Here is a 10706-nt window from a genome sequence, read left to right as displayed (position 1 = left end):
TTTTGTTTCATTCTCTATTTTCTGTAACAGAATGAAATAAATCAGGTTAAATTGTTTTCATTTGTCAGTGATGACAGTCATGCACCTGAGGGCATCATCAAACTGTTTTCATCTGAACCAAATATTTGCATAGATGTAAGATTATCTACAGCTGCTTTCAGTACCACTGATGTTAATTTAGTGTCTTTCTCTCCAGCTGATCTGAGTTAGCTTGAGTAACTACCACCAGCTGCTTTGGCCTGTTCTTTTCTGTATCACATGGTGGCGCAGTAAGTCACTGTAACTTTCATTTAATTAGAGTTTATTTCCTGTAAACAAATATTAAATGATTTCTAACCAACTGCATCAATCTGTCTGTGATTAGCCGTCCACACTGAGCTCTGACAGCTGTACAAATAGCGTTGTTCCTGAAGTCACACCTTGGTATTTTGGTAAATCCAGATTTATTTATCTCAGTCCTGCAAACGGGAAGCCGGATTTTCAGGTCATTAACTGAGGCATGAAAATGTGCGGCCTCTCCTACTTCCTGTCAAACAGCAAGTTTGTCTCCACATAGGATTCCAGGAGCTCGGGAATCTGACGGCGTATCTCTGCTTTGAATCCTCGGCTTTGTGACGACAATCACAAACCTTCAGATTCTGTTTGCTGTCTTGACCCAAAAAAAGATGGCTGCCACACAGAGGTTTCTCTATTTTGATGGGGCGAATGATCAGATTTCACAAACAAACAGAAAATCATTTATGAAGCTGATCTTTAGACCCGTTGAGGAAAAACCTGCTGCAGACACATGATCTAAGACGGCTGAGGTGCACTGGCACAACACAACCTCAGTGATACATCACCTGCCAGTAGAGATGCTTAGGTCACTCAGCCTTGGCACAAAAGGCGGTGAAGACAACGTGTGCATGAAAGAGGTGAGCGGGATGGCATAGACCTTCCCAGCAAATGCCTATTCGATCCAAAATAAGACGGAAGAATGAGACTGTCTCACAGGCTGTTCACCTGCTACTGCATGATGTAAAGCTCAGGGCTTCACTGTGCAACTGGTTGTTGAGAGCTCAGCCTGATGTCCAATAACGACAGTCTGCTTACAGGAAGTGGCTGAATCTGCAGTCCGCTGCTCTGACCAGAGAGGAGATGACTGTGGACTCCAACACTGGTCTGCGCACAAACACACTCCATGTTTCTGTTGATCTGAATGATTATGGTATTTTCATAGGTTTTAGTTTAATGAAACAAATCAATCTTCTTCTACTCAAAAAACTGATCATGACAGAGACATGAAGATTCATCATGAGACTGATCAACAGGACATTTTAAATCAGAGTAAAGTTGTTTCTAAAACTTTAACGTTACTCATTTATTAATGTAAATAAAAACAAACACTTCTGTCTTCTAAATCTGTTCAACTCTAACGCTGCATGAATGAAGTTAGCAGCTGGAAAACATCTCTGTGTGAGAGTGATTCAAACAACACCAATAAAATACCACTGATGTGTTTTACGTGGATTTCAAACAGTACAGATGTTATTCTGATATGAAATGTCGATGTTTTATAGTTTGTAAATAAAGGCACCTCCATATTGGAGCCACTGCGTGGCAGTGATGCATCCTTGAACCTGTGTGACTTTGCCTGTGTGACAACAAAACTATCGACTACACTACTCACTAACTTCACAACACAAAACACTAACTTTAAACTCCAAACACGCTAAAAGTCACAATTCTTTCACATCTCAAAACTTTCTTTCTCTCTCTCGCTCTTTTGCTCTCTCTCTCTTTCGCTGCCATCACTCATAAAACTTCTCCGCCTTTCTAAACAATCAAATGCCATGATGCCGTATTATTATTTTTTTATGTGATTTACCGTTTTCCCCCCAGTAAATATAAACAACAATAGTATTCAGGAAAAAGCTTTACGTATATATTTTTTTCATAACTCTGGTTTTATAGCCTATCAACACAATTTAAAAACTAGTATATAGTTTGAAGTCCACACTTTTTATACAAAAATGGAAAATCGGGGTTGTTTTGGGTTGAAAGCATCTTGTTACTATGTCATCTTAAATTGGTCATGCGATTGGTTTACCTTGACTATTTTATTCTTCCTCAGCCAATCAGCAGCACAATCGTCTGTGTTGAAAAATAGTAATGAGTCCACACCGCATTTTCTTGTTAGTAACAGCGTTTTAATGATAGAAATGGTAATTATTCAGATTAGTTACTGTTATTCCCATCACTGATAATGACACAATTATTTCTACCACTAATCATTTCTACCACTCATAAATGGTAAATGGACTGATTCTTATATAGCGCTTTTCTACTCTCCTGGAGTACTCAAAGCGCTGTATGCAACGCTGTATACAAACTAGTGACGGTATTTAATAATCTATATCCACAAATGAAAATTGTAAATAAATGACATTAGATGAGCACAAATCTACGGAAGAGGATTAGGGCCACTGGAAAAAAAAAAGGATTCTGACTTTTTTCTCAGAATTCTGACTTTTTTCTCAGAATTCTGAGAAAAAAGTCAGAATTCTGAGATTAAAGTCAGAATCCTTTTTTTTTTCCAGTGGCCCTAATCCTCTTCCGTAGATTTGTGCTCATCTAATGTCATTTATTTACAATTTTCATTTGTGGATATAGATTATTAAATACCGTCACTAGTTTGTATACAGCGTTGCATACAGCACTTTGAGTACTCCAGGAGAGTAGAAAAGCGCTATATAAGAATCAGTCCATTTACCATTTATGAGTGGTAGAAATGATTAGTGGTTACTGTTATTCCCATCAGTGATGGGAATAACAGTAACTAATCTGAATAATTCCCATTTCTATCGTTAAAACGCTGTTACTAACAAGAAAATGCGGTGTGGACTCATTACTATTTTTCAACACAGACGATTGTGCTGCTGATTGGCTGAGGAAGAATAAAATAGTCAAGGTAAACCAATCGCATGACCAATTTAAGATGACATAGTAACAAGATGCTTTCAACCCAAAACAACCCCGATTCTCCATTTTTGTATAAAAAGTGTGGACTTCAAACTATATACTAGTTTTTAAATTGTGTTGATAGGCTATAAAACCAGAGTTATGAAAAAAATATATACGTAAAGCTTTTTCCTGAATACTATTGTTGTTTATATTTACTGGGGGGAAAACGGTAAATCACATAAAAAAATAATAATACGGCATCATGGCATTTGATTGTTTAGAAAGGCGGAGAAGTTTTATGAGTGATGGCAGCGAAAGAGAGAGAGAGCAAAAGAGCGAGAGAGAGAAAGAAAGTTTTGAGATGTGAAAGAATTGTGACTTTTAGCGTGTTTGGAGTTTAAAGTTAGTGTTTTGTGTTGTGAAGTTAGTGAGTAGTGTAGTCGATAGTTTTGTTGTCACACAGGCAAAGTCACACAGGTTCAAGGATGCATCACTGCCACGCAGTGGCTCCAATATGGAGGTGCCTTTATTTACAAACTATAAAACATCGACATTTCATATCAGAATAACATCTGTACTGTTTGAAATCCACGTAAAACACATCAGTGGTATTTTATTGGTGTTGTTTGAATCACTCTCACACAGAGATGTTTTCCAGCTGCTAACTTCATTCATGCAGCGTTAGAGTTGAACAGATTTAGAAGACAGAAGTGTTTGTTTTTATTTACATTAATAAATGAGTAACGTTAAAGTTTTAGAAACAACTTTACTCTGATTTAAAATGTCCTGTTGATCAGTCTCATGATGAATCTTCATGTCTCTGTCATGATCAGTTTTTTGAGTAGAAGAAGATTGATTTGTTTCATTAAACTAAAACCTATGAAAATACCATAATCATTCAGATCAACAGAAACATGGAGTGTGTTTGTGCGCAGACCAGTGTTGGAGTCCACAGTCATCTCCTCTCTGGTCAGAGCAGCGGACTGCAGATTCAGCCACTTCCTGTAAGCAGACTGTCGTTATTGGACATCAGGCTGAGCTCTCAACAACCAGTTGCACAGTGAAGCCCTGAGCTTTACATCATGCAGTAGCAGGTGAACAGCCTGTGAGACAGTCTCATTCTTCCGTCTTATTTTGGATCGAATAGGCATTTGCTGGGAAGGTCTATGCCATCCCGCTCACCTCTTTCATGCACACGTTGTCTTCACCGCCTTTTGTGCCAAGGCTGAGTGACCTAAGCATCTCTACTGGCAGGTGATGTATCACTGAGGTTGTGTTGTGCCAGTGCACCTCAGCCGTCTTAGATCATGTGTCTGCAGCAGGTTTTTCCTCAACGGGTCTAAAGATCAGCTTCATAAATGATTTTCTGTTTGTTTGTGAAATCTGATCATTCGCCCCATCAAAATAGAGAAACCTCTGTGTGGCAGCCATCTTTTTTTGGGTCAAGACAGCAAACAGAATCTGAAGGTTTGTGATTGTCGTCACAAAGCCGAGGATTCAAAGCAGAGATACGCCGTCAGATTCCCGAGCTCCTGGAATCCTATGTGGAGACAAACTTGCTGTTTGACAGGAAGTAGGAGAGGCCGCACATTTTCATGCCTCAGTTAATGACCTGAAAATCCGGCTTCCCGTTTGCAGGACTGAGATAAATAAATCTGGATTTACCAAAATACCAAGGTGTGACTTCAGGAACAACGCTATTTGTACAGCTGTCAGAGCTCAGTGTGGACGGCTAATCACAGACAGATTGATGCAGTTGGTTAGAAATCATTTAATATTTGTTTACAGGAAATAAACTCTAATTAAATGAAAGTTACAGTGACTTACTGCGCCACCATGTGATACAGAAAAGAACAGGCCAAAGCAGCTGGTGGTAGTTACTCAAGCTAACTCAGATCAGCTGGAGAGAAAGACACTAAATTAACATCAGTGGTACTGAAAGCAGCTGTAGATAATCTTACATCTATGCAAATATTTGGTTCAGATGAAAACAGTTTGATGATGCCCTCAGGTGCATGACTGTCATCACTGACAAATGAAAACAATTTAACCTGATTTATTTCATTCTGTTACAGAAAATAGAGAATGAAACAAAAATAAATACAGCAGAAGGTTTGGATCAAATCCAGCTCAGCATTTCCAAACATCAGTGGTTTTTACACCTACATCAAGATTTGTGTGTCTGCAGAGTCCCAGCAGACATGTGACGGACACAGGTCCTCCTCCTCAGACTCACTTGACCACACACTCAGGTGTAGTCAAGTCAGGTGAGTCGCACCTGTGACACGTTCATTGCCCCCCTCTTGAACTGTGGTGTAACATGGCCTGGCGGCAGAGGCGGAGAGCACCACCTGAAGTCAGAAACAATAAAGTGAAAACTGTGCTGCCACATTAGAAACACATCTAAGTGATGTCACATTCCTGTTGTCGCTCTGTCACACTGACCTCTGCATTCAGCTTCCTTCTCTTCACATCGTCATACACATGAAACATCAGCAGCTCGCAGGTCTTCTTGTGATCTCAGCCTGCATTCGAGCCACAGCACAGAACACCAACCCTCTCTGCTCGAGGGCTAGCATCTGTAACTGATCTGGGACTCGTGTGCCAAAGCGTTATTAAAAAGGACTCGACTCCTCAGCAACTGACAGTGTGTTTGTCACATTCAGACTGACCCAAGGACCTACCTCTCACAGCCAGCAGCTGACCTTTGGCCTCCAACATGCAGTTGGATCACAAACTCTTTTGACTCAGTCAAACCTCAGAGAGGTGTTGTGAGTCATATTGCAGGTTCTGCTTTCATTCTGGTGTCTGAAGAGGTCCAGCCCACAAAGCAGATCTTCAGTCTGTCAGTCCTTCTGAAAAAAGTCAGAATTCTGACTTTAATCTCAGAATTCTGAGAAAAAAGTCAGAATTCTGAGATTAAAGTCAGAATTCTTTTTCTTTTTTTTCCAGTGGCCCTAATCCTCTTCCGTACAAATCTGACTGAGAACTTAAACTTCACCTTAATTTTTCCGTCTGTCCTGCTCACATCTCCAATGTTTGCACACGTTGTCATTAGCATGTCTTCACTCCACATCGGCCACACCGCTTTGCTAGCTAAAACAACGGTGTCGGCACATAAGGATGCTGTCACAGCTTGTTGATTAGCTGCATAAATACAAATGTGAATCGCATCACTGGCAGGAGCAGCCAGTCACCGGTCACTACTGACTCACACAGCAAAAAAGCACAGAATGAATTGTTGTGTATTTATTTTGATTTCAATTCAGGTTGGATTTTTTTTTGTGTCCGCAGTGCAGATTTTCTGTGCGCAGACCATGCCAGCAGTGTGCGATTGCGCATGCGTGCAGCTTAGAGGGAATATTGGTCCAGATAAACAGAATCAACTTTTCCCCCTGGATGGTCAAGCACGCATCTAGATCTGAGAACAGCATCTGAGAATAAATTAATTTACATATTAAAGACTCAGCAGAATTTGGTTGTAAATATTTGGATTTACTAAACAGAAAATTAATGTCACTGTGAGCGGCTGATGGATTTCACAGACAGCAAAGCAACAGCAAAAAAAAAAGAGAAAAAAAAGTGAAAAATTACAGAAATGTTAATTTGTTCTGAATTACATTTGGAAGAAGGTGCCATCAAGCAGCACAGCATATTTACAGTACACACCTGGTTGTGGTCATGGATTGGTTTCCCCTTTCTGCCGAGGAAGACTTTCAGCTAAACAATGAGTTAATGCTGACACTGATGTCGGTTTCCCATGTGAATTTTGCCCCTCGTTGTGTAACTTTTGTTTCATCCAGTGACACAAATGCCTTTAAAACAACGAGAGTCCAGCGGATCATCTGAAGGATTAAGAAAAGGCAGTCAGAAACCTCATTAAGCTGATGTCCAACCTACCGATGAGGATGTGTCCCTCTGCAGCTTCATAAATCATTAAACTTCAGTCTGAGGATGAGGGGAGACATGTGACACTTGAGGAAAAGCTTTCCAAACTTCCTGTGGATGATTTCTGTGCTCGTATGAGTGAGGAAACAGCTGGAGGAAGAGATTAAAGCCTACAGCTCTCTGTGAATCTGATTACAGACTGATCACAGCACAGCTTTCTCAGAGCTTACTGTCAGGACATCAAATCCTCTGATGTAATGCTTTAACTCAGAGAAAAGCTGAATTAAGGGTTTAAGGGTCCCAAGGCTAGGCCCCTCACGCCCCCTTACAGATATAACCAGAGTAACTGGCTTACTGAGAGAGCCCCTGAGATACCTGCAGCTGCTGTAGAGATGGCGAGGATGGCGTCGCCTGAAGCTGAGAGAACAGTAAAATATTAACTTCTTTGATAATTGCTCAAAATGAGAACGTACGTGTAAGGGGAACCTTTTATTCCTTCCTTTCACGCACTTCCTATTCCATGGTGGGTGTTCCTGTTAAACGAGTTTCTAATACTCGGCTCAGTGTGTGCACAAACAGTTGATTACAGGTTTTTCGACTCTTGGATCAGGATGATTTAATGGAGAGCAGAACTCATTTCACCTATACCCAACGTCCACTCCCCTGCTGAGCAAGCAGAGGCACTGCCAATCAAAGGAAAACGGCCTTAAAAGAAGAGATTAAGTCCTTCATTCCTTCCTTCAGTCCATTTAATGGCAAAGAGCAGAGAAGTACAGCTAAACATATTTTTTCTGTTTTTTTTTTCTGTTCACACACTGGCAATAAAAAGTGTTTAATATATGAAACATTGCCTAATGCATGTTTAAAGTGGGACATCTTTACACATTAAAAACACAACAGATGTGCTCTGACAAATGAAAGATGCCACATCGTTTGATGGAAATGAAAACAATCCACCTACAGGTGAGTCCACTTTGCCCAAACATAACGTCCCAGAGGTATTCTAATGGATTTTGGTCAGGTGAGCATGAGGTCCACTCAGTGGCATCGCTCGAGTCATCCTCCAGAGCTTCCTGCATATTCTCAGTATCCCCAAACCAGTCATACTGAACGAGGACTCATGTCGCCCTCATGAAGTCTGTTTGGTAAGGCGTTCACACCAGCATAGCTCTTTTGGCGCTCATCCTCTTCCTCCGTGCACAGAGGAGCAGACACCAGTCCTGCTGATGAGTCAAGGCCTTCTGCAGCCCTGCGCAGCGCTCCTGGAGTCTCCTTCGTGCTCCTGAGACTGTGCTGGGAGGCACATAAACCTGCCATTAGCACGTAATCATGTGCCATCCTGGAGGAACTGGACTACCTGTGCAGCCTCTGTAAGGTTGTATGTATGGTCACATGTCACTGACCCCAGCATATGCAACACTAGTGAAAAACAGAACAGGGAAAATGTGAGACCCCTCCACCAATCAGAAGTTTTCCGATTTCTTTATTAAATCATAAGATTCTTAAATTCATCAAGTCTCTCTGTGCCTGGGTCCTCGTCACAAAACATGACATCACTGTTTTGTACATTTTAACACAATTGAATCCCCACATTCGTGAAAGAAAAGCAAAACACCTTTTTGAAAAGTCTGTAACAAAACCATCAAATCTGATAAAGGTTATTTAAATGCTGCAAAAGAAGAATGGATTGGAATAAAAAAAAATACATCTCTTAACCTTAATTACTGGGGGAGAATAATGAATGATGCTCATAGTGAGTAAAAAGTAAACAATATAATACAGATACATAAAAAAAAACCTCCTCCCAAAACAGAATAAATTATTACAAAATATTAATAAAAAACTATAAAAATGGAGGCAACTTTGCCTGTGGTAGAATGTATACAATGTATGAAAAAAAAAATCTTTACTGCAGATACTAATTTTGTGTTGTAAGATTTATGAGTTTGATGCCTTCATAGTGGTACTTGGGAGAGCTTGACATTTTCTCAGGTGGTACACACTGTAAAAAGTTTGAGAAACACTGATAAGGTAAGTGTATGTGTGCTTTTGGAAAACATTTAAAGCTGCAGTACAGAATCTTTGAAACAAGCTAGCTTAAAACATTTTTAGAATATAAACAGAGCGCTCTGCTTCTCTTTACAGTTCCTCACTCCACCAGGGCTGTTTGGCACTTTCTGATAGTGTGCAAATGTGGTGCACGTACTGCGGCAGTCATACAGACAACTGGACGGTCCAAAAGTTGGCCTACCTATTACTGGCTGAGGTTTTAGTAGAGTTGTGGCTGAACCACATAAGGATATATCATTAATTTTAATCTCCCCAATCAATTATAATGTTATGTTGGAGTGTTGTTAAAGAGGGTCAAAAACGTTTCAACCCAGTTTGTTTTGCAGATTCTGTATAGCAGCTTTAATATAGGGAGGACACAACTTCCAGACTGTATGAGTAAAATCAGTTTTTTTCTCTTTGTCAGTTTAACAGTTTCTGTTTTGCCTGTCACTGTTCCCTGTCTGTTTTCTTACCTGGTTCTTCCTGACCTTGTACTTTCTCCTCACATTTCCCTCTTTCCTCTCTCCCTCTTTAGACTGACAAACATACACAAATAGATTCAATTAGATGAAAAATTACATTAATGTGAAAAAAATTATATTAAGATCACTAACAAAAAGTCCTCTCTCAGTGTACTTTCAACCAAAAGGGAAATAACCAAACCACATGAACATCTAATAAAAGATATAAACATTGAAATACTGATCCAACATTATTCTTGAGAGACAGATCATTTGATTTTACACTTTTACCTGAATGTGGCTCCTTTTTTTTTTTGAATAAACTTCCTTATATCCATTATGAACCTGGCTGTCGCTCTGTACACACACACACACACACACACACACACACACACACACAACGGGAGTTATAAGGTTATTGGCAGTGTTGGGGAGTAACGGGATACATGTACCGCGTTACGTATTTAAAATACAAAATATGAGTAACTGTATTCCGTTACAGTTACCGTTTAAAAAGGTGGTATTTAGAATACAGTTACTTTGTTGAAATAAATGGATTGCACAGCGGTACTTTCCTGTTTCATATTGTCATGGGTCAGGACTGTTTTGGTTTTGTTTGACAGCTATGTTCTGTTGTTCCAGGCGGCAGCGTTACGGTTGCCATGGTTACAGGGTGACGCTCTCTCTCTGCGTGTTTCCTGACTGAGAGAGCGCCTTTTTGTTGTTGTTGTGCTAAGCTAATAGGCAGAATGCTACAAGCATAGCTCTAAAGAATGTAGCATCATGGGCAGTGTAGTCCGTGCTGCAGGGAGAATGGACTGCCATACCCGTTATGTGTCTGTGAGCGAGGGAGGGAGAAAAAGGGAAAGTACGAGTTGTCATCGAGCAAAAGCGGGAGCTGGAAGCATGTAAATATAATAATAACCACTGCAGCCAAGAAGAGTGCCTGAGGAGCCCAGTTGTAAGTAAGCTATTAAGACTCGACTGTACGCTGTGTTGCTGTTTTCCTCTGAAACAATAAGTTCCGTTGGAGCAGCCTTTCAACGCCTCTCTCTGTCTCTCGCAAGCAAAGTTGACCCAGACAACAAAGTAAAGCTAGTTTTCGGCTACGAGCCCGACACGGAACCTGACGTGCTCCTGACGTGTTAGTCAGAGGTCCCTTTACTACAGTTCGGAGCCGCGGACCTTCAGTAACAGTAATAAATCACAGCAATAGCACATTCACGTAGTTGTAAACAGCATGATAATATATTAAGTCAGTGGTTCCCAAACTTGTTTTTGCTGCGCCCCCCTTTGTTTTACAAGAAAAATGTTGCGCCCCACTCCCCCCCCCCCCCCCGCGCGTGCACGCGCACACATGCA

General features: G+C 40.6%; 1 long non-coding RNA gene across 1 annotated transcript; it reads right to left on the bottom strand.

The window, feature by feature from the left end:
- Nucleotides 1–4694: 4694 nt before the first annotated feature.
- Nucleotides 4695–9940, bottom strand: LOC143412698 (uncharacterized). Its single transcript, XR_013093229.1, has 3 exons — nt 9636–9940; nt 9357–9419; nt 4695–6788 (listed from the first exon to the last, which is right to left on the bottom strand). It is a non-coding gene; the product is annotated as an uncharacterized LOC143412698 (long non-coding RNA).
- Between the last annotated feature and the right edge of the window lie 766 nt (nt 9941–10706).

Source organism: Maylandia zebra, linkage group LG15 (assembly GCF_041146795.1).
Source record: "Maylandia zebra isolate NMK-2024a linkage group LG15, Mzebra_GT3a, whole genome shotgun sequence".
Taxonomy (NCBI): domain Eukaryota; kingdom Metazoa; phylum Chordata; class Actinopteri; order Cichliformes; family Cichlidae; genus Maylandia; species Maylandia zebra.
The sequence above is the reverse complement of the archived record's forward strand: the minus strand, read 5'-3'. Positions and strand labels throughout refer to the sequence as shown.